The sequence below is a fragment of the Electrophorus electricus genome, chromosome 12 (assembly GCF_013358815.1).
Source record: "Electrophorus electricus isolate fEleEle1 chromosome 12, fEleEle1.pri, whole genome shotgun sequence".
Taxonomy (NCBI): Eukaryota; Metazoa; Chordata; class Actinopteri; order Gymnotiformes; family Gymnotidae; genus Electrophorus; species Electrophorus electricus.
This window is the reverse complement of record NC_049546.1, coordinates 21,486,514-21,492,513: the sequence shown is the minus strand read 5'-3', so window position 1 is coordinate 21,492,513 and position 6,000 is coordinate 21,486,514. Positions and strand designations below refer to the sequence as shown.

Sequence of the window (6,000 nt, the reverse complement as noted above, 5' to 3'; positions counted from 1 at the left end):
AGACTGTCCAGGAGATCCAGCGCTCTCATGCTCAGACTGTCCAGGAGATCCAGCGCTCTCATACTGAGACTGTCCAGGAGATCCAGCGCTCTCATGCTCAGACTGTCCAGGAGATCCAGCGCTCTCATGTTGAAACTGTCCAGGAGATACTGTGCTTTGAAGGAGGCGGTGCATTGAATGAAATGCATTCCACGATGTGATCTTTCATGAGCAGAGCCTTGAAATTCTGCCAAAAATTCAACTTTAGTACAAAAATGTGTAAAGAAGGTGTGAGAGTGCAGTAATGGCTGTAGGGAATAACCTTAAAAACCCCTCACCTCAGAGGCACCTTCAGAGTCCCTCTCAAGCTCTGCTTGCTTCTGCTTTAAAGCCAAGCATTAAAATATCTCATTCAGTGTATGTGCGCTGGCCCAGAGAGAGGGAATAGAAGCGTGAGGTGTGCAGAATACAGACAAGGGCTGAACGCAGCCACAATTGTCGTGGTTGGAGACGTCCCAAGGCTGCAGTAAGCCCTGCTTTGGGGTCAGCTGAGCTTTCAGATCTCTGGATATCTGAATGGGATTAGTGCCCTTGGCTCTTAAACCTTAATCTGGATGCTAGGATGCGCTGTCTGTACTGTGTCCTGAACTTTTCTTTCTTTGTGTGGAATGTTAGCTATGTGCTCTGATATTAGCATGAAATGACATATGATGTTTTGCTTCGAGGCACAAAGAAGAAGAAGAAATTGTCTGTTTCTTACCATGAAATTTGTACTATAGTTTTTCTTTGTTTTAATACATTTCAGATTCATTCTTTGCTTAAAAAATGTGTTATTGCCATGATGTTATAGTCCTAACCACCACTTGCCTTGGGACAGTGCCTTTTCTGCACAGTGCTTGAGTTAGCGTTTGTGGATATGAGCAGAAACCATAATGATGTGCTTGAATAAGTGTGTATCTGGGACCTTGAAACAGAACTGCTCTGGAAATTTGACCCTGTTTTGTTAATGTAGGAACCTGCTCGACTGGGCTGCAGGTTGTAGTCGTTTCTACCAAGCACGAATAATAAAAGGATGGTAGTTTGAGTCATGAATCATTTTGGTTAGATTTTCTGTAATGGAACACGGTTTGTTTTCAAGAGCAGATGGGTTCTGAGCTTTCTCTCAATGCGAATAAGACATGTAATCCACTGATGAGCCAGAGAGGCATTTTGACGCCACGGCCCAGGCAAGTAAGACGCATGTGTAATCCAATCGCTGCACCTCCTCAGATTTGGTTTAAGAGCGGGAGCAGGGACTGGGTTCCCTACAGTGTGGGGGGCCAGGCTGCCAGGCCCTTCATCGTGCATAGCAGTGCCACTCCACAACAGCGGAGTCCAGAGGTCTGCAGGCCTGGAGCCTTTCAGCCTCAGCTTCACTTCCTCGCCACCCTTAAAATCACTGAGGTTTTTTCCACTGTAAGTTTTAGTTGCATGAAACACGTTCAGAATGTCAGTCCTTTATCCAGGCAGGCATATGCCTCACGCAACTGGAAGCTTCTCTGTGACTCGGGCTGAGGTTAAACTGAGATGCAGCGTTTATCAATGACTATACCCGTGACTCCTGGCATTCTGTATTCCCATCTTTCCCTGTTAAAACACTGATTTTAGTGTTTTATAATGGATCATTATAAGATGGCTGTATAAGGGTGGAGGTTTGTATGAGAGATTGCAGGAATCTGGGTTTAGCCATGAATATGAGTATGAACATGAATATAAGACTCCAGGTTGTGGGCTAAGACTCCAGGTTGTGAGCTAAGACTGCAGGTTGTGAGCTAAGACTGCAGGTTGTGGGCTAAGACTGCAGGTTGTGGGCTAAGACTGCAGGTTGTGGGCTAAGACTGCAGGTTGTGGGCTAAGACTGCAGGTTGTGGGCTAAGACTGCAGGTTGTGGGCTAAGACTGCAGGTTGTAGGCTAAGACTGGGTTCTAGGTTATGAGGTAAGATTCAGCATCATTAGACCTAAAATAAGCCCCAAAAGAATAAGCTGCATGAACTCTTGGAATGGGTTCAAAAATAAAACTGGTCGTTATTTCCTTCTACAATAAGCAAGTCAAAAAGTAAATATGTACCTTTGCTGTCTACTATATATATATATATATATATATATATATATATATATATATATACACAATTTTATCTACTCAACTACTTCTGCTAACCCTTAATAATAAGTATAATAAAATAATAAATTAGTGTATGTGTGTGCTTAATATAATAATTCCCTATATTGCCAAAGTAACCACCAGATGGCGACATAGTACCGCTGAATATGCGTAAACGGGCCGTGAGCGACAGAAACATTACCGGAATTAATACGCTGGGTCCTTCATCCGTCAGTCGGTGTGTGATGGTGTACGCGTTTATAATGTTCACATGCATCTTGCACCCAGTCCTAAAGGTTTCTAAGTGCAGAAAGCAAGGATCAAAGGGAGCTCGGACAAGCGTGCAGACGCCACGCCGCGCGAGCTAGAGCTTGCGTCCACGGCCCGTGCAGGTCACGGACGAAGGTCTACGTGAAGCAGGAGGCACGAATGCCCCGGGGACCCGCGAGACCTGTCGACCCGCCCGAGTGGACCAACAAGAAACAAAGGAACACATGAGACGCGTGTGACGTCTTTGGTGGGGGCTACAGAACGTGCGCTGCTTTAACACCAGGAAGCCTGGTTTGAGGAGCCCCGTGAGCAAGTCTGATCCATCATCCATTATCCCTCCCACATGTGGCTACTGTAGCGAGGATGACGGCCAGTTTGCATTTAAGAAATTATCGCAAAGGATTTGCTGCTCATGAGCTCGTGCTCATTGCATGTACATGTGCTTGAAGTGGCACAGCTTAGCACAATACATCAGTGCACGGTGTGGAGATGCTCACGGTATGATGGATTAAGGTTGGGCAGGTGCGTCAAAGGTAGTTCAGGGCAGAATTATTGTCATTTCCATGGTGCCACCTGCACATGGAGTAGGCAATCGCAGTAGTCCCACAGATTATTGAACAAATGCACCTTTTAGTTCCACACAAAAAGGTCCCTAGTTGAAGACAGTCAAATTTTAGAGTAAAAGGTTATTAATTTGAATAACAGTTGCCTTTCAGGCAAAATAGTTTATTTATTAGTTGTGGTTTGAGTGAAAGGCAAACCCTTCTCAAAGATTAAATGAGCACATGCCAGAAAGGTGTAAAAACTGTCTGCATATTCTCTCTGTTCGCATCCCTGCCCCCTTCCTCTGTGTCTTTTGCTCTCCTCCCTCGCTCTCTGTATCTATCTCTGTCCCCCCCAAACGAGGACCGTCGGCAGGTAAGAAGGGAATAGTCGCTGATATACCTGGCTGATCCTCACGTGGCCGGCGTATCAGAGGCCGCTGTCATCCCCGCCACGTGAGAGAGGAGAGAGAGAACGACCTTTAGACCTGTATCTTTTGAAACAATGTGATTTGATATCCATGCGTGTGATGGACGTTTGGGGAGAAAGTGACCTTTTCTACGAGCTCTGGAACGCAGGACAGACAGACGAGAGACTCGGGATGAGCAGAAGAGACACCGGCCCGGATCATGATGTCCACAGACGCGAGTCCCCCGCTGCTCCACATAATGGGAAGTCAAAATAAACAACTTCGGAGAGAGGGAATGTACAGTTGGAGGAAATCAATTGTGATGAAACGTGCTCTTCACACAAATTACCTCTACATGTGTGTGATGACTGGACCAGTGCGTTGGCATGGCAACAACCCCTTTTCCCCACAGCAGATCTATGTAACATAGACAATAAACAGCAGAAAAGGCTTTCGGATATGGGAGTGTTGTTAATTCACTGCTCTGGGGGCCACGTCCTCGGTCTAAGGACGCAGTAGGACTGCTCCCATGGTAATGCATGGAAACGTAACGCAGCACATGCAGTCTCAAAGTGGAAGAAGCCTTTAGCTCTTGAGGAAATAACAGCATTTTTTCAGTGTTGAAGGGAATAAAAGACAGAGAAGGGTGAGAAAGAGCCTTTGGAACTGGGCATGAATGTTAATGCAGGGTTATATGGGAGACTTGTTCACTTGGGCAAATATATGAATGATAAACGTCTTTATAACATGTAGTTTGTATTGTCCAGCATCCTGCCAGAGCAGTGATGTCCCGGTGCTTCTGTTCAGTGGGGGTTGTTTCACAAAGCCAAGGTGGTTTTTACAGATAACCCAGAAACACAGGCTGGGCGGATCCCAGAGCAGAAAAGCCAACAGATGGTGACCCCAGAGTTTCTGCAGAATAGCTGTTCTATATGGAATTTCCCCTTTCTCTGGTAGTATGGTGTGTGTGGAGTGTCTGAAACAGGAGCTAAGGAACCTGCCTTTAAACACTCTGTTGGCATTTCCCGGTATTTTATGTTATGGACTGGATCTCTTCTGTGACTGACTCTCTCACTGTGTCTCATCAGCACACTGGGAACGGTACTACGGTCACCTGATAACCAGACCGACAGGACAACAGGCATTATGGATTTATGACTCAGCGGCGGCCCACACACCACTCGCCAAAACAAACCGAGATGTTTCGCAAGCAAAGTCGTCTCTGTAAGGTCTCTGCAATTCGCCTTTTTTTCGCATAACATTAAAACGTGTGCTCATTTTTAGTGCTCAATTAGAAAGCAGTGAAGATGGGCTCAATAAATGATGTCCTTCGGGCGCCGGCCGTACACGTGCGACGTTGGACACGAAAGAGTTGCAAACGGAAACACTCGCGTGAGCTCGGTAAGGCGTCGCTAAGACACACGCGGAGCTCACGTGCACACTGTGGTTTGATTCGGCTCGTTGCTTCTGACTGACGAGAACGTGCTCGCGCGTTTTCATCGGCGCCTCTCGTGTTCTTTTGGCTGGACATCGTCATGGAGACGGAGTTGCCAGCGGTCGTTAGGGGCTGGGGGACGCAGAGAGGTAATCGGATTGCGCCTTTCAATAAAAGACCCACCTGCTGCCATTGCGGGGCATTTTAAAAAACGCTAGTCACTTCTGGGTCGAAGGGCGCCATGGAAAACGCGACGGATCGGTGCAGAAATGAAACTGCGTGTCTTTTCTGATGTATATATTTTCGGAAACCTACACATTATTTGCATAGCTAAATTTCCGCCTTTCCAGCGAAGCCGACCTTCTCGCTGCTTGGTCCAAGGCCGGACTTATCCGCGCCAAACCGTACAGAACACTGCTGGGCGAAAGAAGGGGCTGCAGCGTCGTGTGAGCGTGGAGAGAGGCAGGCGCACGGCCATGCTGGACCCGGGGAGCGGATTCGGTGTGCACAGCAACGCCATGGCAGAAACCCCACGAGAGTCCTCTGTGTGAGAGGCTCCATCAATAATGTATCGTCTCAGACTTCTGAGGAAACGTGTTTCATCCAATTTTCTTTTCTTTTCTTTTTTTTTTAGCACTAGGACACAAGACGCGCCGCGCGTCAGGCCCCGGCTGTAAAAGCCGCTCCCACCCGCGTGCGCGGCTCCGTGCAGCTGGAGATGCCCACCGCTCGCGGGCTGTGCTGCGCGGCCGACAGCGCTAGCAGATTGCGTGGAGTGAGTTCAGAACAAAGGGCGTGAGGTCGTGGATTTCTGAATTACACAGTGGCCGCTGCTTGCCATGACTGGGGCGCTCGCCTCGTCTTTTTTTTTTTTTTTTTATGCATATCATTTACATACATTTCTCCGCTTTAGTGAAACCGGCCTCTGCTGCGTGTTGCATTCGTCGTCCTAACGGCTGACGATGGGGGCGGAGCTCCTAGCTTTACAGCCTATGCTAAATTTATATTAACTTTGTAATAACTTTATACTAGTCCTCCTGAGGATTCAGCGGTCACATATTCATTCAAAATCCTTTGGTTTCCCAGGTCCTGGTACCAAAGCCCTGTCAACTGATAACGGAGCAAAAGACGATGGCAGAACCATGAGCGATACTGGCGTGACAGTTCTCGCCGTTCCTTGTCTCGCGCTTTGACGTGAGCGCGAACGTTTGTTACCGCCGCTA

The 6,000-nt window shown here is 47.6% G+C and overlaps 1 protein-coding gene across 1 annotated transcript in view; it reads left to right on the top strand.

Moving 5' to 3' along the window:
* lonrf1 (LON peptidase N-terminal domain and ring finger 1) overlaps positions 1–1,063 on the top strand; it is a 12,001-nt gene extending 10,938 nt beyond the window's left edge. Inside the window, exon 12 of the mRNA XM_027024085.2 lies at positions 1–1,063. This exon is cut by the window's left edge and continues 787 nt beyond it. The gene's annotated coding sequence lies outside the window, so the exon portion shown is untranslated.
* Positions 1,064–6,000: the final 4,937 nt, after the last annotated feature.